This window comes from Callithrix jacchus, chromosome 6, assembly GCF_049354715.1.
Source record: "Callithrix jacchus isolate 240 chromosome 6, calJac240_pri, whole genome shotgun sequence".
NCBI lineage: Eukaryota > Metazoa > Chordata > Mammalia > Primates > Cebidae > Callithrix > Callithrix jacchus.
In genome coordinates this window covers 81942789-81967651 of record NC_133507.1, presented here as the reverse complement: position 1 = coordinate 81967651, position 24863 = coordinate 81942789, and the positions used below count along the sequence as shown (strand labels likewise).

General features: G+C 35.9%; 1 protein-coding gene across 26 annotated transcripts in view; it reads left to right on the top strand.

The window, feature by feature from the left end:
* MBD5 (methyl-CpG binding domain protein 5) overlaps positions 1-24863 on the top strand; it is a 482676-nt gene that overhangs the window by 402062 nt on the left and 55751 nt on the right. The window lies entirely within an intron of this gene.

The following is a 24863-nucleotide window of genomic DNA, read 5'->3' as shown; positions in this document are numbered from 1 at the left end:
CTTCTAAATATAGCATCATGTCATCTGCAAATAGGGACAGTTTGACTTCCTCCTTTTCTATTTGAATACCCTTTATTTATTTTTCTTGCCTGATTGCTCTGGCTAGAACTTCCAATCTATATAGAATAGGAGTGGTGAGAGATGGCATCCTTGTCTAGTGCCAGATTTCAAAGGGAATGCTTCCAGTTTTTGTCCATTCAGTATGATATTGGCTGTTGGTTTGTCATAAATAGCTTTTATTATTTTGAGATATGTTCCCTCAATACTTAGTTTATTGACGGTTTTTAGCACAAAGGCTGTTAAATTTTGTCAAAGGCCTTCTCTGCATCAATTGAGATAATCATGTGATTTTTGTCTTTGGTTCTGTTTATGTGGTGAATCACATTTATAGACTTGTGTATGTTGAACCAGCCTTGCATCCCTGGGATGAAGCCTACTTGATCATGGTGGATAAGCTTTTTGATGTGCTCTTGCAATTGGTTTGCCGGTATTTTATTGAAGATTTTTGCATTTATGTTTATCATGGATATTGGCCTGAAGTTATGTTTTCTTGCTGAGTCTCTGCCAGGTTTTGGTATCTGGATGATGTTGGTCTCATTAAATGATTTGGGAAGAATTTCCTCTTTTTGGATTGTTTGGAATAGTTTCAGAAGGAATGGTACCAGCTCCTCTTTGTATGTCTGGTAGAATTTGACTGTGAACCTATCTGAATGTGGGTTTTTTTTGGGTGGTAGGCTATTAATTGTTGCCTTAACTTCTGCCCTTGTTATTGGTCATTTTAGGTTTTTGACTTCTTCCTGGTTTAGGCTTGGGAGGATGCAAGTGTCTGGGAATGTATCCATTTCTTCCATGTTTACTAGTTTATGTGCATAGAGTTGTTTGTATTTCTGTAGAATCTATGGTGATATCCCCTTTGTCATTTTCATTGCATCTATTTGATTATTCTCTTTTCTTTTTAATTAATCTGGCTAGTGGTCTGTCTATTTTGTTGATCTTTTCAAAAAACCAGCTCCTGGATTTATTGAATTTTTGAAGGGTTTTTTGTGTCTCTATCTCCTTCAGTTGTGCTCTGATCTTAGTTATTTCTTGTCTTCTGCTAGGTTTTGAGTTTTTTTGATCTTGCTCCTCTAGCTTTTTCAATTTTGATGATAGGGTGTTGATTTTAGATCTTTCCTTGCTTCTCATGTGGGCATTTATTGCTATATATTTTCCTCTAGACACTGCTTTAAATGTTTCCCAGAGATTCTGGTACATTGTGTCTTCGTTCTCTTTGGTTTTGAAGAACATCTTATAAGTTTCTTACAGATTCTTGATATTAGACCCTTGTCAAATGCATAGTTTGCAAATACTTTTTCTCCCATTCTGTAGGTTGTCTCTTTACTCTGTAGATAGTGACTTTTGCTGTGCAGAAGCTCTTTCATTAGACCCCATCTGTTAATTTTGTTTTTTGTTGCAATGGCTTCTGGTATGTTCCTCATGAAATCTTCATCAAGCCCTATATCTAGAATAGTATAGGTTATCTTTCAGGGACTTTATAGTTTTAGATTTTATATTTAAGTCTTTCATTCATCTTGAGTTGATTTTTGTATGGGATGTAAGGTAGGGGTCCAGTTTCAGTCTTCTGCATATGGCTAGACAATTATCCCATCAGTATTTATTGAATGGAGAATTGTTTCACCATTGCTTGTTTTTGTCAACTTTGTGGAAGTTCAAATGGTGGTAGGTGTACAACTTTATTTTTGGGCTCTCTATTCTATTTCATTTGTCTATGTGTCTGTCTTGGTACCAGTACCATGCTGTTTTGGTTACTGTAGCCTCATAGTATAGTTTGAAGTTGGATAATGTAATGCTTCCACCTTTGTTCTTTTTCCTTAGGAGTGCTTTGACTATTTGGGAGCTTTTTGGTTTCATATGAATTTTGAAATCGGTTTTTCTAATTCTGTGAAGAATGTCCTTGGTAGTTTGATAGGAACAGCATTGAATCAGTAAATTGTTTTCAGTAGCATAGCCATTTTAATGATATCTTCCTATCCATGAGCAATGGAATGTTTTTCATTTGTCTGTATTGTCTCTGATTTCTTTGACCAGTGTTTTGTAATTCTTGTTTCAGAGATCTTTCACACCCCTGGTTAGCTGTATTCCTAGGTATTTTATTGTTTTTGTAGTAATTGTGAATGGGTTTGTGTTCCTGATTTGACCTCTGCTTGGATGTTGTTGGTGTATAGGAATGCTACTGATTTTTCTACATTGATTTTGTATTCTGAAACTGCTTAATATTTTTTATCAGATTAAGGGAAGAGACTATGGGGTTTTCTAGATATAGAATCATGTCATCTGTAAACAGGGATAGTTTGACTTCCTCTCTATTTGGATGCCTTTTATGTCTTTCTCTTTATTGATTGCTCTGGGCAAGACTTCCAGTACTATGTTGAATAGGAGTGGTGAGAAGACATCCTTGTCTTGGGCTGGTTTTCAAGGAGAATTCTCTCAGCATTTGCCAATTCACTATGATGTTAGCTGTGGGTTTGTTATAGATGGCTCTTATTACTTTGAAGTATGTTCCTTCAATGCCTAGTTTATTGATGGTTTTTAATATGAAGAGAAGTTGAATTTTGTTAGAAGCCTTTTCTGCATCTATTGAGATGATCATGTAGTTTCTGTATTTAGTTATATTTATATGGTGACTCACAATGATTGACTTGCATATGTGAAACCAACCTTGCAACCCAGGGATGGAGCTTACTTGATTGTGGTGGATTAGCTTTTTGTTGTGCTTCTGGATTCAATTCACTAGTATTTTGTTGAGCATTTTTGCATTGCTGTTCATCAAGGAGATTAGCCTGAAGTTTTTTTGTTGTTGTGTCTCTGCCAGCTTTTGGTATCAGGATGATGCTGGCTTCAAAGAATGAGTTAGGGAGGAGTCCCTCCTGTCCTACTTTTTTTTTTTTTTTAGCGGGGGTCGGGAATAGTTTCAGTAGAAGTGGTACCAGGTTTTTATACATCTGGTAGAATTCAGCTGTGAGTCCATCTGGCCATGGTTTTTTTCTGGTTGGTAGGCTTTTTATTAATTATTCAATTTCAGAACTGATTATTAGTCTATTCAGGGATTCAGTTTCTTCCTGGTTCATTCTTGAGAGGTTGTATATTTCCAGGAGTTTATACATTTCTTCTAGATTTTCTAGTTTGTGTTCATAGTGGTGGCTGATGTTTTTTTTGTTTGTTTGTTTTTGTATTTCTGTAATAGTAGTAATGTACCCTTTTTAATTTCTAACTGTGTTCATTTGGATCTTCTTTTTTCTTTAATTGTCTAGCAACTGGTCTATCCTATTAATTTTTTCAAAGAACTAAATTCTGGATTCATTCATATTTTGTGTGTGTTTCCTGTCTCAATTTCCTTCAGTTCAGCTCTGACTTTTGTTGTTTCTTGTCTTTCACTAGCTTTGGGGTTACTTTTCTCTTGCTTCTCTAGTACTTCGAGTTGTAATGTTAGGTTGTTAATTTGAGAGTTTTCTCACTTTTTTATTTCATTGTTTAGTGCTATAAACTTCACTTTTAACACTGCCTTAGCTATGTCCAAGAGATTCTGATATGTTGTATCTTTGTTCTTCTTAGTTTCAATCAATTTCTTGATTTCAGTCTTAATTTCATTATTTACTCAAAAATCATTCGGGAGCAGGTTGTTTACTTTCCATGTACTTGTATGATTTTGAGTGATTCTCTTACTGTTGATTTCTGTTTTTATTATGTTGTGGTCCAGGAGTGGGATGGGTTAATTTTGGTCCTTTGCATTTGCGAAGGACTGTTTTATGTCCAAATGTGTGATCTGTTTTAGAATATGTGCCATGTGGCATTGAGAAGAATGTATATTCAGGTGTTTTAGGTTAGAGAGTTCTGTAGATGTCTACTAGGTCCATTTGGTTAAGAGTCCAGTTCAAATCCTGAATATATTTTTTAGTTTTCTGCCTTGATAATCTGTCTAATACTGTCAGCTGGATGTTGAAGTCTCCCACTATTATTGTGTGTGAATCTGCACCTCTTCATAGGTCTCTAAGAACTTGTTTTATGAATCTGGATGCTCCTCTGTTGGGTGCATATGTATTTAGATAGTTAGCTCTTCTTCTTGAATTGAATCCTTTGTCATTTACATAATGGTAAACATTACGTGTGATCTTCGTTGTCTTTTTTGATCATTGTTGGTTTAAAGTCTGTTTTGTCTAAAATTAGAGTAGCAACCTCTGCTTCTTTTCTGTTTGTGATTTTCTTGATAGATTTTTCTCCATCCCTTTACTTTGAGCCCATGGGTGTCATTGCATGTGAGATGGATGACATGAAGATAGCATAACTTTGAGTCTTGCTTCTTCATCCAGGTTGCCATTCTGTGCCTTTTAATTGGGGACATTTATTCCACTTATATTCATAGTTATGATCAAATCTGTACATATCAATAATGTCATTGTGTTGTTAGCTGGTTATGCAGATTTTTTTGTGTGCTTGCTTTATAGTGTCACTCATATGTGTAGTTAAATGTGTTTTTGTAATGACTGGTAACAGTCTTTCCTTTCCATACTTAGGCACCTCTTATAAAGCAGTTCTGGTAGTAATGAATTCTCTTAGCATTTGCTTGTCTGAAAAGGATCTTATTTCTCCATTACTTGTGAAGCTTAGTTTGCCTGGATATGAAAGGCTTGGATGGAAATTGTTTTCTTTAAGAATGCTGAGGCTGGGCATGGTGGCTCACACCTGTAATCCCAGCATTTTGGGAGGCCAATGTGGGTGGATCACAAGGTCAGGAGATTGAGACCATCCTGGCCAACATAGTGAAACCCCATGTCTACTAAAATACAAAAAATTAGCCGGGCATGGTTGTGTGCACCTGTAGTCTCAGCAACTCAGGAGGCTGAGGCAAGGGAATCGCTTGAACCTGGGCGTCGGAGGATGCTGTGAGCCGAGATCATGCCACTGCACTATAGCCTGGGTGACAGAGCAAGACTCCGTCTCAAAAAAAAAGAAGAATGCTGAATATAGGGCCCCAATCTCTTCTGGCTTGTAGGGTTTCTACTGAAAGGTCTGCTGTTAGCCTGTATAGATTTCCTTTGTAGGTGACCTGCCCCTTCTCTCTAGAGGCCTTTAACATTTTTTTCTTTCATTTTGAGCTAGAAAAATCGGCTAATTATGTCTTAGGATTGGTCTTGTATAATATCTTGCAGGGGTTCTCTGTATTTCTTGAATGTAAATGTTGGCCTCTCTAGTGAGATTGGGAAAGTTTTCATAGACAATATCCTCAAATATGTTTTCCAGGTTGCTTGCTTTCTTCCTGTCTTTCCATTCTGTCTGTGTCCAAAAGGAAATGAAAGTTTGTGTCCAAAAGGAAATGAAATTTTGATTAATTCAGTGATTTGTTTAAATAGAAGTTAGTTAAGACAGATTCCTCTGTAGTTCAAATCAGAATATGTTCTTCAAGTGAATGAAGGCAAATTCAGTGAAAAGTTATTCTACATCTCACAGATGTTATTATCAGAAAATAACTACATAGGAATAAAATTGCATTTTTAAGTTAAGATACCTATAGACCAGCAATGTTTCTGTTTAGAGGGTGTCATGGATTTATGACACCAAAGCTGTTTTTAGCTTATCTGTGTAGGGATTCCGCCTGTGCTAGGAAGATTGACATGTTTTCTTAAGTTCTTAAGTGTTATATTTCTTGATACTCCCTAACAAAAGTTCTCTTCTGTCGGATCACACTCTTTCGTATCCCATGAGTGTCTAATCTCAGTAAATGTGTACAAGATTTATTTGAAGAAATTGAAGACAGCTTTATAAATTCTTTCTTGCTTTTCTAGATTATGTAGAAATGATAGAATTGAAAGAACCAGAAAGAATATCCAGTTAACAGGAGGTTCTTAAGGTTTTCCAAATGTTGGATGCAACGTTTAAATATTTTAAATATATTAAATATTTTAAGAGTGTAATAAAAATAGCATGTATACTCAGATGTGTTGTACCAAATTGTATCACATTAGGAATCAGAAAATAAAACTAAACTGGGCTACTAGTTTGTATTTTTATGGACTGCTGATTAAAGCTTCCCAAGTAATTTTTGTGTAGGTATTTGAACTTCTTCTGAATATATGTTTTATTTTTATTTATTTATTTATTTTGAAATGAAGTGTCACTCTGTGACTCGGGCTGGAGTGCAGTGGCACGATCTCGGCTCACTGCACCCTCTGCCTCCCGGTTCAAGTGATTCTCCTGCCTCAGCCTCCTGAGTAGCTACAGGAGCATGCCACCACACCTGGCTAATTTTTTGTATTTTTAGTAGACATGAGGTTTCACTGTGGTAGCCAGGTGAGTCTCCTAACCTCATGATCCGCCCACTTGAGCCTCCCAAAGTGCTGGGATTATAGGCGTGAGCAACAGCACCTGGCCGATATGTTTTTAAGTTTATAGTTGGCCTTTTTAACTCTTGGGTGCAGGCCGGGCACGGTGGCTCATGCCTATAATCTCAGCACTTTGGGAGGCCGAGGCAGGTGGATCACGAGGTCAAGAGATCGAGACCATCCTGGTCAACAAGGTGAAACCCCATCTCTACTAAAAATACAAAAATTAGCTGGGCATGGTGGTGCGTGCCTGTAGTCCCAGCTACTCGGGAGGCTGAGGCAGGAGAATTGCTTGAATCCAGAAGGTGGAGGTTGTGGTGAGCCGAGATCGTGCCATTGCACTCCAGTCTGGGTAACAACAGCGAAACTCCGTCTCAAAAAAATAAAAATCTTGCAATATTACATATCCAAATCAAATTATACAAGCAAGAACACTGCTGCAGCATATGTATGCCATAGTTTTGGACTATAATGCCAAAAGCCACAATCCTGAAGTCGTGAAACATCAAATTCCCTCAAGTCTAAAATCTTGAGAGTTGCAATCTCAAAAGATCAAAATTTCAAAAATTTTATTCTGGAAAAAATAACTTTAAAAATTCTTTTAAAACTTTTATTTACACTTTGAAAAGAGGATCTGTTTGACAAACATAAAAACATGTCACAACACTTAACAGGCCACTTTACACAGTGAAATGGGAAATAATAACATACATATTTTTTCAAGCATAAACAGGTATACTAAAGAGTGTCACAGAGATGTAACAGTTATGAGCAGATGAACCATATTCATAAAGAAATAAGTAAAATATATATATATATAAGCACATATTACTGTGATTGGTAATTGTTTGCACCCAGCTTTATGACTGTAATCATCTGAAGTACCATGCCAGACAACCTAAGTCTTTTGATGAGATTGATCAAAAGCCTTAATGGGTCACATATGCCCAAAGAGCCAAGATTACAAGAAATTTGGTTTTTATCTTTTAGAAATACGGATGTACAAAAAGGACCTGTCTTTATTTATTGAGGAAATTTCAACATTTTATGTACACCCACAATGCTTGCACACAAAGTCAACTTGTGATAATGTACTTTCGTGGAGTCAAATTTGCAATAAATGCATAAAACAAATTAGAACTCTCTAAAAGTCTTACACACTTTATACTACCGGTATTGGAAATGATGCAAAGATGAAATATATAGTGTATCATATTGGTGCTATATGTGAAGCTGCAGAAGTCATACACAACTGATAATTTGGCAGAGGATATTTTATATATTTTTCATCTGCATTTTCAGTTCTATGATCTTCAAAACACTCACCACACTTATATTTGGACAGTAGTAGTGGTCTGCACATTTTGTAAGTAAATGCTGTCATTTGAAAGTCTGGTTACTGCTCAGATATTTCAAGTAAGCAATTTTATGCTTTCACACACCAATAATAATTAGGTTTTAAACTTTTTATCTTTCATTAAGTAGCCTTGCACACTTACCTGATGACAGCCCTTTTGCAAGGGAACAATTTCACAGATCTCTTCCATTGTTTCGTGAGGAATACAGTAAGAAGGAAGGCTATTTGGCTTCTTGATACCAAATCTATGTTAGTGAGGGTTGGCTAGAGAGATAGAGCCAAGAGACTGTGTATATAAATATGTGAGAGGAGATTTATTAGGGGACTTGGCTCATGCTATTATGATGGCTGAAAAGTCCCATCACAGGCCCTCTGCAAGCTGGAGACCCTGGGATGCCACTGGTATAAGTCCTGGAGTCCACAGGCCAGCAAGCTGTAGTTCTGATGTCCAAGGCAGTAGAAGAAATGTGTGTCCAAGTTCTCAAAAAGACTAGTTTGCCCTTTTTTTTTTTTTTTTTTGAGATGGAGTTTCACTGTTGTTACCCAGACTGGAGTGCAATGGCACGATCTCAGCTCACTGCAACCTCTGCCTCCTGGGTTCAAGCAATTCTCCTGCCTCAGCCTCCCAAGTAGCTGGGACTACAGGCGCACACCACCACGCCCAGCTAATTTTTGTATTTTTAGTAGAGATGGGGTTTTACCTTGTTGACCAGGATGGTCTTGATCTCTTGACTTTGTGATCCACCCGCCTCGGCCTCCCAAAGTGCTGAGATTATAGGCGTGAGCCACCGCACCCAGCCTCAGTTTGCCTTTTGTATTAGTTCTCGCTAGGCTTCCAGAGGATTGGGATGGTGCCAGCCAACATTGAGGGAAGATATTCCCCAGCTAGTTCATTCAGACTAACACTCCTAGAAACACCATCACAGATACACTAAAAGCAACATTTTATTAGGTATTACTTAACCTAGTCAAGTTAACAACTAAACTTAAGCCCAGCAGTCCACCTCTTATGAACCTGGCACCGAAACACATCCCCTTAAACCACACTTAATTTCCAAATAAAGACAAGAACAAAGTAATAGTTCCACCTGATGTGATGCAACTATCTCACATACAAGTGAAAGCGTACTAATCTTTTCCTCAGAATTTGGCTTTCAGGATGTCAGCATTTGAAATTTTAAGATTTTGGGATTCTGATTTTTAAGACTTTAGACTTTAAAGATTTTGATCTTTTGGGATTTCAGCATTCAGGATTAGGATGTTCAGGATTGTGTCTTTTGGGATTATAATTGGCGCTAGTATGCCACATTAAGGGCAAACAAATGTAGGGGCATCTCTCTGCCATGTGTACTTCAGCACTTTAAAGTAGTTTGCAATGATAAGTTAATGTGTAATACTATATTAAAGTTTTCTTGCTTAATTTAACTTTCGGGTAGTTCTTGTCCATTTTTTATATTCGTGACCAGAAATATGAATAATGATTATAGTCACTCAGTTTTGACAACAATATTTTCATACTCCTCCTTCAAGCTGCTGGACTATTTTAATTGCAGAAATCTTAATATTGCCAAATCATTTTTTCAAAACTATTACCATTTGTAATAGATTATTTGTGGTAATCAGAATTGTATCAATACTGTAAAGCCAAAACAAAATATAGAAATGATATTATTGATGAGGATAATTTGAAACTGCAATTGTCACCTAGTTTTTGTTTTATTTTAGAGATATAGTTTAGCCCTTTTGCCTGGGTTGAAGTGCAGTGGCATGATCATAGTTCATTGCAGCCTCAAACTCCTGGCCTCAAGCAATCCTCCTGCCTCAGTGTCCCCAGTAGGTGGGACTACAGGCACACACCATAATGCCCAATTGATTTGTAAAAAAATTTTGTAGAGACAGGGTTCTGCTGTGTTGCCCAGGCTGGTCTCAAGGTGCTGGCCTCAAGCAGTCCTCCCACTTTGGTCTCCCAAAGTGCTAGGATTATAGGAGTAAGCCACTGTGCCCAGACCCTATTCTTAATAATGAATTTAAATAAGTAGTATCATAATTTTATCTTATGAATTTTTACTAATGAATCTTTTCTGTTTTATTTAATGGCAGTTCCATTTACATTTCATTCAACAATAAAGACTACTGATAAAATAATTTCAAAACTAGTCCAGTCTATTATTTTTACAAATTAAGAAATTAAAGATCAGTTTAAATGTGTCTTGCTCAAAGTTATAAAACTAGAAAATTGCATATACCAAACTTTCTAATTCTTAGTCTTCTGTTTTCCTGATTTGTTATTTCATCTCTGTGTTCCTGTAATACATCTAGTTTATGAAATGCTATTTAGCATTTAATGACATTTTTATACAAGCATTCATTTATTTATTCAACAAGTCATTTTCTATGAGCCAGGTACTCTTCTAGGCACTCGTGATATATGCGGAATGTGGAATTGTGCTGAAAATAAATAACAAAAGTGGATTCCATTTAGCCTCCATTCAGTTTTGATAGAATACATATCTGCAGTTAGCCATCTGTGTGTGTGTGTATGTACCACTGGGCGATTTTAACATATTATTAACAAGAACTTTTCTATGCACAGTTATATTTTAGGGAAGTAGAAAAATAAAGTTTTTTAGTATTTTGAAAGTAGAGAAAAATGAGTAATTAAACTTAAAGCACATTATTTACATACCATGTACCTGACAATTTGTTTGGAAATCAGGAACACAAGGATAAATAAGACAAGAAATATATGTATATAAAACACAGTCTGGCAAGCACTCTAACATACATGTAACACACGTAGGATAAAAAAGGAATAAACAGGTAACTCTAGGTAGGATAATTAAAGGTTGCTTTAAAGAAAATAGGAGGAAGTTTTTCTATGCCCAGAGAGCAACATATGCAAGGGTTTCGAGTTATAAACACATTGTTCAGGCATTTCCAAGGAAATTTAGTACAAAAGAATATAATCGTGTCTTGGGAGGAGCTGTGAGTACGCATTTTTAGACATTGTTAGATGATTGAGAATGGAATTAATGAAACGTGAGGACTTCTTTTAGGCCCTTGGTATTCCTCATGCTTCTTTCTACTTCATGCTTCATCCCTAGCTCTATTCCTAAGTGTTATTTTAAACCAGAGACTGTATTTGTACTTCCTTATCTTATGGGAACTAGTTCAGTGCTGAGGGCTTGGTATATGCTTACTGATTCACAGTGTTCATCATTCATTCAACAAATATTTTTGTCTCCAGTAGGGCAAGGCCTGTACTTTGTGTTATGGTGAAAAAGTGATACAAAGCCAACTTTCAAGGAGCTAGTGAACCCAAAACAAAAATTAGCAGGGGTTTTTGTCTGTTATGCTGACTGCTATATCCCATGTGCTCACAGAGCTTACATTCTTGTCAGAGGAGACAGACAATAATAAGATAAATTGCAAAACATAGAGTATGTTAGACAGTGATAAATATTAAGGAGAAATAAAAGTAGAAAAAGGATATATTAATTACCAAAGAAAGAGAAGGTACATTTACATAATTTCTCATCCTAGTTTCCACAACTCTGAACCGAAAAAGTAAAAGTATCTGCCTTATACGATTGTGATAAGGATTAAATGAGCTTGGATCTCCATATGCAAAAGAATGAAACTAGACCCCTATCTCTTGCCATATACAAAAATCAAGTCACAATGGATCAAAGACTCAGATATCTAAGACCTCAAACTATGAAACTACTACAAGAAAACACTGGAGAAACTCTCCAGGACATTGGAGTGGGCAAAAATTTCCTGAAAATACAAGCACAGGCAACAAAAGCAAAAATGGACAAATAGGACCAACTTCAAGTTGAAAAGCTTCTGTACAACAAAGGAAACAATCAACAAGGTAAAGTGACAACCCAGAGGATGGGAGAAAATATTTACAAACTACCTACCTGCCAAGGATCAATAACCAGAATATACAAGAAGCCCAAACAGCTCTCTAGGAAAAAAAATCTAATAATCTGATTGAAAAATAGTCAAAATATCTGAACAGTCATTTCTCAAAAGAAGTCATACAAATGGCAAACAGGCATATGAAAAGGTGCTCAACATCACTGATGATCAGAGAAATGCAAACAAAACTACAGTGAGGTATCGTCTCACCCCAGTTAGAGTGGCTTTTATCCAAAAGTCAGGCAATAAATGCTGGCGAAGATGTGGAGAAAAGGGAACCTTTGTACACTGTTGGTGGAAATATAAATTGGAAATGTAAATGGAGAACAGTTTGGAGGTTCCTCAAAAACCTAAAAATGGAGCTACCATATGATCCAGCAATCCCACTCCTAGGTAGACACCCAAAAGAATGGAAATCTGTATCGATTGTCTGCACTCTCATGTTTATTGCAGCATCATTCACAATAGCCAAGATTTGGAAGCAACCTAAGTGTCCATCAACAGATGAATGGATAAAGAAAATGTGGTACATATACACAGTGGAGTACCAAAAGAAGAATGAGACCCTATCGCTTGCAACAACATGGATGGAATTGGAGGTCATTAGTTGAAATGAAATAAGCCAGGTGCAGAAAGACATTTGCTTATCACGTTTCTCACTTACTTGTGGGAGCTAAAAACTAAAATAATTGAACTCATAGAAATAGAAAATAGAAGGATGGTTATCAGAGGCTGGGTAGTGGGAGTCTGGGGGAAGAGGTGGAGATGGCTAATAAATACAAAAAATAGAAAGAATGAATAAGACCGAGTATTTGCTAGCACAGCAGGGTGACTATTGTCAAAAATAAGTTAATTGTGCATTTTTAAATAACTGAAAGAGTATAATTGGATTGTTCATAACACAAAGGATAAATGCCTGACATGACGGATACCTCATTTACTCTAATGTGATTATTATGCATTGCATGCGTATATCAAAATATCTCAAAGGATTAAATGAGCTAATATATGTATATATAAAGTGTTCAGTGCAGTTCCTGGAAGTTGGTAAGAGAAATGGAAATGTTATTTATTCGTTTGGCTAAAATAACTTTAGCACCATAACCATCCTTTTCTCGTAATTTATGGACTTCTTTTATTAAAGAACGTATTTTCTGTGGTTTTAAACTATTTTATCTAAGGCTAATACTTTCTCATGTGTTGCTCTTTTTGACTTCTGCTTCCAGAGCATTCACATCTATTATTCCTTTCTTACTGAAGCAAATCATCATTCTTTGATAATACTTTTCTAGAAAACAGCATTTGCTCTTCTAGATGTCTGGTCATCATTTTCTGTTTCAGGCATCAGACAGGTATCCATATCTTTTTTTGGAAAATATTTATTAAAACTTCATCACTTATTACATCTCAAGGTTAAAAAGTCTGACAAAACAAGACTTCTATGTTTGTTTACTAGCTAAAAATGAGTACGATATTAGAAATGTTATTAACGGACAGAAATGTAAAATCTTCAATATTAATCTTTCAGAAATGAGATGATTTGCAAGGATTAGGTGAAGTTTCAGGTTTCCTACTAACCTTTTATTTGCCTGTCTAAGCTCCATGCAGCCCTAGATGTCTCCTGCCCACCATACCTACCAATTTTTGAAAACCTAATTAGCACACCTTATTTAGCCCTATCATAACAAGCATCATTCAATGTTATGTCCAACTCCCATCCCTCTGCTCCCCAGACAGTAAGCTCCTTAAGGTGAGGACTACGTTCTCTTCATGTTTGGATCCCCAGTATCTATCACAGTGCCTCACACAAAATTGATGTCTAAAACTTGCAACATTAATTATAGTGCCTGGAGTACCTTTATTATATCAGGATTACATAATAGAAATGCCATTTGACCTTGTTCCACATCCCTTGGTTGCTCCTCTGTCTCTCTTGGCTGCTTTCTGAGAAACAGTACCACTCAAGCATGCTGCCCCACTCTGTCCTACATATTCCCCTGTCCTGCACTGGTTCAGAACCATTCTCTGGTTTTTCTAGTAATGATGTAGTTAGAGGAAGGTGATATCCAAAAACAAGCAAACAAACAAACCACAACAATAGGCTGGATATTAAGGGAAGACCTCGAAGATGGGAGAGTACCCTGTGGAGTAACTGTCCAGGATAGCTCTTCCAGGTTAAAAACTTGATTTTGTTCTTGCTCTCAAGAGTGATGAGCCTCTGGGATCTAACACAGATCATCTATATTTAGAAGAAATTAATTTGTATACCAGATTACCTATGTATTTATTTGTGTGTGTGTGTGTGTGTGTGTGTGTTTTCAGTGACTGAAATACTTGAGCTTGCTATCTGGGTCAGAAACTTAATTATATCAGAGCACCAATGAAATCCATTAGATAATCAGAAGGTTAGCCAGTGGTGGCCATGGAAATAGAAGAAAAATAAGTTAGACTTTCTCAAGGATTATTTTACCCAGGCTGAGGAAGAGCCTTGTCACACAGCAGAATATGTAATATCCCTCTGATGACTAAGAGAAAGTAGAGTAAATGGGTTATAAGGTTTCAAGTATACCTTTTAAAAACTTGATGAATTTTTTTATTTGCTAAAAGAAAACTATTTTTTAACCTAGAAAAATATTCAGTGGCATTTTATATATCTTAGAATGAGTAATTTTACAATTTGATTTCATAATTATTTGATTCCCAAGATGAGTTCCTGAGATAATGATAATGTGATATTGCCAATGATGGTGGAAAGAAGGGAGGGAGGGTGGGAGGGAGGGAGGGAGGGAGGGAGGGAGGGAGGGGAGAATTGAAATTGGGTGGTTCTCTGTACCCTTTAACTCCTCTAAGTCAAGAATCACCACAGTCTCAATTTCCTTAGGAAAGTTACCTCTGTGCTTATGGTTTTAGCTGGCTTACTGGCCCTCCTACACACACTGGTAATGTGCAATGATCTAAGAATCATCCTTTACCCTTTTGAAGAAACTATGAAATGTAGGATAAGTGGTTATTTAGCAAAATAAGTTGTACCTCTTGTCAAGGACTACAGTGAATGCTTCAACCTTATCTCGAGGTACTTTCTGTTCCAGAAGTTGAACACCCAAATGTGTATAGAGGCCAGGTTGATGGGAATGAAGCAGGAAGCTACTGCAGTGAACTGGAGAGCCAAGTCCTTTCTAGAGGAGCAGCCACTGCTCTATTCCAGATAATTGTTGCAAGGCAGGAATGTTGGCCTACTGTTACCACATTGTCCAGTTTCTCGGGTAAAGCAGGAAATACAACTGTTATTCTTAAACCATGTGCAAACCAAACACTTCTGTAAGGTAGGATTAGGCCCAAAGTCCTCCGGTTTATGGCTGGTCTTATATTTGCTTGTCTGTTTGTTAAATTAGAGACTTTATATTCAGTTTTTAATTTTCTTCAGAACATCCTCTAAAACACTCTATGCCTCATTTGGTGATATGGAAATTCCCTCCCTCTCCAACCTGAGTACTTTGTGCATAAGCTTTCTTTGGCTGCTGCATTTTCTCTGTAGCCTCATCATTCCGATGAGCAGTCAGTCAAGTACTAAATGGAGTCTGCATTAAACATCCTTGGGTTTTACTACTTATTTCATTCCTGATATGTGAGCTACACAAACACAATAAAAGATCACTTGTTTCATGGGGCTTAGAGATTATATGCTCTTTGGGCTCTGTTTTCTAAAATCCACACAAAAATAATCTTCAACGTCTTATTTCTTGAAAGACTTTATCAGATACTTTATTAGACTATAGTTATCTTTTACATTTAATTATATTTGCTGGAGAGATTGATTGGACTTGAGTGTTCCTAGATACATATTCAGACACAGTGTCTTTGGGTGGATTTCTTCAGTTGTCTTATTTTTCCTTTGAGTAACCTAGTTTTCAAGGTTACTAGGGGACTAATAGGGGTTAAAGTAATTACAAAGGTAATTACTTTACCTCTGTTTGGTATTGATTAATCCAAGTAGGAACTTGGCAGCCACTGCTAAATGAAAAGTGCTAAATATTTTTATAGTAAAAGAGTATATAAATATCAGTAGTTTTGGTGTATTGCAAACCCCAGAAGGGACATAATTTACATTATTTTATTCTCATAGTACAGGTTTGATAGAAAACAAAATTGATGTACATCATTTTTCAACAAAGATATGACGTATGTATATTAAGCTGCATCCTGAGTAGACAAAATACTAGTAATGCACAGATAAGATGTGAAAATTACCCCCTCAAACCTGGTTGGTGTACTTTTAAATAGGTTATGTAAATGCAGACAAGATTTTTCATCAGTATTCCTTATGAGAAATCCCCATTATAAAAGAAAAGCAAAAAATAACAGCTGTGCAGACAGCCAACATACAGGGATAAATCATATAATTTTTCCTTCAGAATTATAGTGGGTTTATCATTTAGTTCATAGATGTTCTGGTATAACTCGCTTATTCTTTAAAACAATTTCCTAAATTTCTTATGTAAATTTTTGGGTGGGTTTGTAAAACATATAAAAAATAAAACTTTTTTTAAAGGTATGGATTTGAGAGCTGGTGACTGTTCACTTTCTGGCTTTAAAGAAAGGAAGTGTTTCATAGTGAGTATTTTCCACATATGCATACAGACCTTCACTTCCACCTTCTGATACATTAAGGCACAAAGTGAAGCTTTAACTTGAACTTCTCTGTCTCAACTGCTTTTTCTTTCATAATCCTGTAGGATGTCAAGGGCAAAGAGAAAGCTCAGTTGTTTGTAATAATTTGTGTGAAGCAAAAGAATTGGATATTATAAAGGAGAATTACAAGGGGAATCTAATTCAAAGACTTGGAAAGTTAAGTCAGGATTAGGGAGATGAGGGAAGACTTCTCTGAGAAAGTGACATTTAAGCCGAGATAAACGGGAGCTATGTAGTGAAGAACAAGAGGGCGAGATGGGAGACAATATTCCAAGTAGAAAAGTGAGCATGACACCCGGAGGCATTTTAGAACCAATGTAAAGAATAGCCTTAATTTTTATTTGCAGTACGTAGATCATAATAGGTTAATGCAGTATTCCTTCCGGCTCTTTGTATCTTTTTCTCCAGTTGACTAAAACAGAAAGAGAAGTAATAGCATATTACTGGGCATGAAGCTTCCCAATAAAAAGCCTCTCTAATGCTTCTAATGATTAGGGAAACATTGATTAGCTCTTCTACAGATATAACACTATTTTGGGAATAATATTTTCTCTGATTACAGAGCTAATATATGTTTATTATAGAAAACTTTGAAAATCCAGAAAGGCAATGAGAAAGTATGTTTTCCTACTACCAGAGAACATATAGAGTGTAGTGGTGTTCTATTTCTATGTCCATATAGATAGTAGCATTTTTGTAAATTAAAATTATAATTATATGTGTAATTTTATAGTTTGTTTTTCCACCTAACAAAATCATGGTCCTTTCCCAGTGCTATTAAAATTTCTGTAATATGACTTGAATAGCTTTATATGACTAATAACAATTTGGATACTTACTGTGAGCTAGGCACATCTACATTAACTTATTTTTTTCCAGAACAATCCTATAAGGTTATAATCTCCATTTTATAAGAAATTTTTAAACTTGCACAAGGTCACAAGATAATAAAGGGTACAGCCAAGGTTCAAACCCAGTCAGCTTCTAGCTTCTGCTGTTAACCAGTAATACTATGTAACTTCTCAATACTATGATTAATTAAAGTTAAACCATATTTTAGGCTTTTTAATTTTCTTTAGTATAGTTTTTGGTTATTTGAAATTATACTGTCTAGGGCCTCAGCTGGACTGACTGGACAACTAGACTTCTCTCTTCACATGGTCTCTCATCCTCGAAGGGGCTAGCTCAGATTGTTCACACGATGATGGTATTCTAAGCAACAAGAGCAAAAGACATAAGCCCTTTTGAGGTTGAGGTGCAAAACTTGAACAGTATCATATGCATCAAATTCCACCGGTCAAAGCAAATCACAGGCCTGCCAAGATTCAAGGTATGGAGTAATAAATTCATCTCCTGATGGAAGGAACTGCAATTTTGTGGCAGTCTACCACACTTAGCATTTAGTTCAGTGAAGACTTCTTTGTGAGTAGAATGTATAAGTTGCTGAATTTTTGTAGTGAAATATGGTCTGGTATAAATAATCTTATTGACCAAAGATGGGCACAGATGAGCATGCTTGCTACCTTGACTCTGAGGACTGGTCTTACTCTCAGCAGCCTGTCTCTATACCTTGAGGGCTCCTGAAAACTATAACTTTCCTACATGATTATGATCCCTCATTCTCAGGTTATGAACTTTTATACTTTTCTGCACTGAGCAGTCAAAGACATCTGAAGCTAGAGAACCTCTCTCTAGTGAGTGTCAGGGGCAGGAGAGATGTCTCTTTTTAGGGTATCCTAATACAACTATATAAAACAAATGTAAATGTGCTAGGGGTAGTTTGAGTGAATAAGTGGAGCCTGGCAGAGGTATTGGGTCTCTTACAAAGGATGTATCTGAGAAGTATATTTTGGAAGAAGTGATTGCACAGTGAAGATAAGCAATGGAAACAATAACTAGAGAAAAAATGGGGCTAATCTATTGCACAGTTTAAAAATAAGAAAAAAGATGTAACTTCAAGATAAGTGTGCTCAAAAATAAAAATGCATGTCTTGAACAAATAGGTGAAAGGTGAAACAGATAAGGGAAGGTTGAAAGAGGGATTGACTAGGTGCTGTGAAGGAGCTGTTTGAATAATTGATATGCAGGTGAAAGATAATTAGAAAGGGGAAATGTCATTTAGGGTTACTCTAACGAGCATAAATCAGCCAATGATGATGGAAAGATTATGAATATGTTCATTTATTATCCAATAAAATGATAATTATGTTGTAGCCACTCAGACTTCACTCTCCAAAATGGTAATGTTATTATTTTTAATCCAATCATATCTGTTGTTACATGTATATTTTGTTTTGGAATATAAATATAAAGGCAGGTTTTATGTAGGACTTGTTCTCAGTTGGAGAATATGAGGTGCTCACTTTTGCAAATATAGGAATAGAGTGAACTTCTTATTTATCTGTAAATATTTCATGAGCTAAGTTTATAATCGTAGTATTAAAAATATAAGCTATGATTTAGATATATCAAATATCTATGTTTTACCTAATTTACATAGTCTCATCTTGATAAATCAATAATTAATTGGGTATAAATTCTGTCCCACTGTGTATCCCAGTATTACCACATTGAGTGCAAGATCAATGTGTGATGTCAATATAAACATTTTAATAGAATTTACTCATTTCACATGACTCAAAAACCAATTCATTATTTTTATCATTAATCATTTAATTGTTCAGAAGAATTTGACATTTGATGTTTCTCAGAAAGGTTTATGAAGAATAGCTATTTACTTACTTTCATGATGTCACTTCATGTTGTTTTGAGTATAACTTTAAAAATACACATTTAAGCCAGGCACAGTGGCTCACACCTGTAATCCTAGCACTTTGCATGGCCAAGGCAGAAGGATCATTTGAGCTCAGGAGTTCAAGACCAGCCTGAGCAACAAAAGGAGACTCCCATCTCCACAAAAAAAAACAAAAAAAAAAAATCAAAAAATTAGCCAGGCCTGTTGTGGACACCTGTGATCCCAGCTATATAGGAGCCTGAGGCAGGAGGATAGCTTGAGCCCTGGAAGTTGAAGCTACAGTGAGCCATGATTGTACCATTGCCCTACAGCCTAGGCAACAGGGTGAGACCTTGTCTCCAAAAAATTAAAGTAAAATAAAATACCCATTTAACACTTGATAAAGTCTTGAGTTTATTCTTAGGTTGACAATAATGTCAGTAAAGCAAATTGAGAAAAAAAGGTCTATTCCATTCATTAGCATGCTATTGAAACATAAGTTTAATTTTTATATTGCTACATTTCTTTATTTTAGGGGTTCCTTTATTAATCCAATTAAAATGTGTCTATAAACCACTTAATAAACAAAATTGTGATTAGCTTTTCAAATTAAATTTAAAGTTTGCATATTAATTTCTTAGAAGCCCTATCACACTTTTTCTATGCAGAAATCATCACTCAGAGATTGTGAGATCATCAGGGAAAAATCTAGAGCAAAAGGTTCCTTTTCTATCAACATGCATAGTCTTTGGCTTCTTTTAAAAACCTCTTTCATTTTAGACAGGTGTTGCTAAGATTTTATAAGCCTACATAGTAAAAATCAGAATGTAAAATATATTGACTAATTAGAATATGCACCATCTTTCAGAAGTATTAAGCACCTACTGTATACCAGGGACTACACCAGTAACAGGGAATATGACAAGGTCCTTCTCTGAGAGTGTTTACATTCCAATAGGGAGAGCTAGTCAATAAACACACAAATAAATTGTAAGCAATAATAATAATCAGATAATGAAAGTATCAGTAAATTAACAAAGTGCGAGAGAGTACCCCTAGAGTTTACATTAAGGTCTCTTTGAGGAGATGATGTCTAATTTGAATTCTGAATGGTCAGAAGAAGCCAATGCAGAGAAGAAAATCAAGTTGCTAAAATTCAATCCACCAGAAGCTACTTTCACAGACTAATTGGCATATTGAAAGGAATCAGGAAACTGAAAACATTGGTGGAATTGTGGCGGATATCTCCCTTAGAACGTATATACACACACACACATACACACACATAATTTTGCATCTCATTATTGCTACAGAACTTTTGTGAAATAAATATAAATTAAGTCCTAAGTATAAGATCTATTATAGATCCTATCTTAGTGAGATGGAGGTACCTTCATATCACAAAATATTTTATGTTTTAACTTACATTTATTGGGCTTAAATGAAACCATATAAATAAAGTGGATCTTTGGGGAGGTGAGGCAAGATGCTGTGAAATAGGTACTTCTAAAAGCATGGTAATATTAAAGTGTTAAATTTGGAAAACAGGAGAAATTTTAGTTTTCATAGTATTATAATTATAAAAGTAAAGCCTGACTACATCTTGGATGAGTCTATTTAGAAGGTGAAATTATGAGAATCATGGAGGCAAGTAGAACTGATTTTAATATTCAGCGAAAGAAGGCATGCATCAGTTTTAAAAGTTTGAGAAGCATGGCCTGAAATACTTTCCCAGTTCTACCTTCCTGGCACTTTAAGAAATGTGTCAAGGACCCGAGAATTATGCAATTCTATGTTAGCAAATAATTCTGCATGAGTAATCAAGACGGGCATAGATTTAGGTACAGGAATATTTTTATCAGATTTATTTATCATTGTGAAATTTGGGAGAAAAATCTATGTCCATCAAAGGGAAATAAATAAAGAAATTATACATACATGTATCAAAAAATTATATCCAATGATCAAAGATTATATTTTGGAAAAGAGTTTAATGTCATGGTAAAATGATCAGGAAGAAAAAAAAAGTGGTAATGATTCAATATTTAAAAGACACACATTTACACATAGAAAATATTTGGAATCAGTACAACTGCTTCAAAGAGCAATTTGGCAGTATCTGTAAAGTGGAAAATGTGCAGATCCATTAACATGATTGCTATACCAATAGATGAATAGTTGTATAATCATATGATAGAATACAATTTCAAAGTTAAAAATTCATGAATTGGACTCCTATATCTGCAACAGAGATAGATCTATATAGCTCAACAGAGATGGCTCTCAAAATAAGTTGAATTTTAGAAAAGCAAGTTGCAGAATTATATGTACTATATACCAGTACTTATATAAAATTTCAAAATACATATGACAGTAAATACTGTTTATGTATAAATATGTAGAAAATAAAAATATTAAAACATGGCCTGGAAGGATACAGACAAGAATCATAATACTGGTTGCCTCTGGGGTGGAAGGGAAGGGATTGGGGCTGACAAGGAAAATGGGAGGGGAGGGGGGAAGAGTATTTAACTTCATCTGTAATGTTTTCATCTTATTTTTAAAATAAACAAAAATGGCAAAATGTTTACATTGTAAATTTAGAGTATTGGTGTGTTGTTGTCTATTAAACTCTTTTTTATGTAAGCTTTTAAAACTTTCTAAAAACAAATAATCAAAAAAACCATATCATTGGGTCCATATACATTTTAGGATTTTTTTTGTTTGTTTCTGTGAAGAATGTCATTGGTATTTGATACAGATTACATTGAATCTGTAGATCGCTTAGGGTAGTATTGTCACGTTAACAATATTAATTCCTCTGATCTATGAGCATGGAATATCTTTCCATTTATTTGTATCCTCTTCCATTTCTTTAAGCAGAGTTTTATAGATTTTTTTTGTATTTTTCAGTGGTTATTATTCAGCAGTGAGATTACAGTTCAGTTATTATTTTCATCTTCAAACTTCTCTATATATTCCAAATTCACAAGATGAATGTCAAGGGAAAAAAATGCCACTTACCAGATAAATGATAACTATATTGGATTTTTGCCACGAGGTGTTCTTAAGACCCTTACCATTGTGCTGCCTCTGGAAGGCTGAAGTAGCAGCAAAAAAGGGATGATTCTCCCATACCCCATCCCCAAACCCTGGACCAAAGAAATGAGAGGGCTGGCATCCTGCAAAATGTAAAAAAGTAAAACTAGCCTTTTCTTGGAAAGAGAGGCAGACAGATTAGGATGGCAGTCTTGATCAGGCATCAAACTTCGAACAGGCACCAGAACAAGCACCTAGAGGGTTTACAAAAAAATAATTGTCAAAGAGTTTCTGATTCATTAAGTCTGAGGTTGGGCCTGTAAATTTGCATTATTGACAAGTTCCCAGGTGTTACTGGCAATAATGATGTTTGTCCCAAAACCATATTACAGAACTGCTGGTTTAAGCAAAACCCAGCCATCAGATATTGGTATTTTTGATTACTGAAATGTGAGGGAGCATTTGGCAGTAATCACTACAATGTTATTGTCTGGCAGATCAACAAATTACTTTAATGGAGTGAGCCAGCCAGTCTCAGAGAAGTTGGAGCCACATGCAAGAGCAGACAGAAAAAAAAAAACAATGGTATCAAAAGGTCAGAAAGCTCCAAAGTAGGGAAAATGGGAATGGGCACAGTCTAACGATCGGAGACCACTGAAGAGATTTCTTTGGAAAAGCAAAGTAATAAAACACGCATGAAAAGGGACTGCAAAAAAAGAAGTTTGGTCATCAGGGTCTGCTGCTATTTGACAAAACATGGGTTCCAGGATGGCACAAAGTTCATCCCACTTTGACAAGCACTAGAAATTCCACAAGGCCACAAATTCCTTGTGAACAGGGACTGACCCCATCCTAGCTTCCTCATCCCTCCCATTCTCTTTCCTTTCTGTTTTTCCACATTGAACAGCTCATTAGTGCCAAATATTACACGGGGCTTTCAATAAATAGTACTTCACTGTCTTAATTCAGGCTGCTATAAACTGGATGGCTTATAAACAACAGAAACTTTTTTTTTGAGACGAAGTCTTGCTCTGTTACCCAGGCTGGAGTGCAGTGGTGCGATCTCAGCTCACTGCAACCTCCACCTCCCTGGTACAAGCAATTCCCCTGCTTCAGCCTCCCAAGTAGCTGGGGTTATAGATGCATGCCACCATGCTTGGCTAATTGTTTTGTATTTTTGGTAAAGGTGGGATTTTACCATGTTGGCCAGACTGGTCTTGAACTCCTAACCCCAGGCAATCCACCCTTCTCGGCCTCCCAAAGTGCTAGGATTACAGGCATGAGCCACCTTGCCCAACCAACAGAAATTTTTTATCATAATTCTGGAGGCTGGGAGATCCAAGATTAAGGCAATGGCAGATGCAGTGTCTGATAAGGGACTACTTTCTGGCGCATATAGTCTTTTCACTGTAAACTCACATGTTGGCAAAGATCTCTTTATGGCCTAATGCCATTCATGACGACTCTGCCTCCATGACCTAATCACCTCCCAAAGGCTCTATCTCCTAATACCATCACCTTGAGGGTTAGAATTTCAACCTACAGATTTTGGGGGTTACACAGACATTCAGACCACAGGACTTACCATCTTTGTACTCCCAGCACCTAGCATAGTACTAGGACGTATAGTAGCTACTCACTAACTGTTGAATGCCATGTGAATAAACATAGACATGAACAGCAGGAGTCATGGTCAAAGGTAGAGTGAGTGGAAGATGTTATGCCTGCAGATGGGCCATTTCTGTGAGAAGCATAGCACAGTGGAGGGGGGCCAGTGATGGAAATTACCAGCTTGAGACCTCATTGGAACTGCTACTACTTGGTACTTTTCTTTATACTCCCAAATTTTTCCCAGTAAATTTTTGCTACTTTCCCCATTGCCTGCCAGTATTTGACACACGTCCATACCCATAGTTCCTTGTTTTCAGTTAAGTGAGTAAATGCTTCATTACAACACCCTTAACCTGTCTCAGATCCAAGGCTGCAAATAAGGCATATATATACCTAAATATATGATGGCCTTTCCTACAAGACAGTCTACTGCTTTCCTAATGATAGATCCAAAAAAAGGGTTTTGGGCCAACTTAAATACACAGACTTTTAGAAATGTAGTTCAGTAGTTATGAGTCTAGTTACACTGTTTGATTTGTTACTTGATTAAGTTATGCATGTATATTTGAAATGCATGTTGTCTAAAGTAATACATTAGCTTTTTCATTTACGTGTTTTAAAATGATTTTAATTCATATGAATCTTAAGTTATTTAACACAAATTGTAGAGTATATCATCTTAACCTCCATTTAAATTGTTCGAAATAAAGTATTTTTTGAATCTATGGAGAAAGCTACCACTGAAATATTTATCACAAACCACAAGTTCCCTTTTAACACTAGGATAATTTTTTTTCATCCACTCTTTAGTGTAGTTTCATGATCCCACAATGTAACTATATACTAGATATTAAAGGCTTCTTTACAACAACAAATAATACTAACAACTGTGACATTGTATTCTCCACAAGATTAGGTACTTAATCTTCTAAAAATTTACTTGCCATGTTTTTTGATTTAACAGCTCAATCAAGATAACCTTTATAAGCATGCCACACTGTCATTGATTGCAGCTGTTTCAAGCTAATATGTCTTCCTGAAATAGCACCTCATGAATTAATAAGTGAATTTTAAACAGCACCCCATAATATAAGAAATTTTGTAAACTCTTGAGTGTAAAGCAACTTTG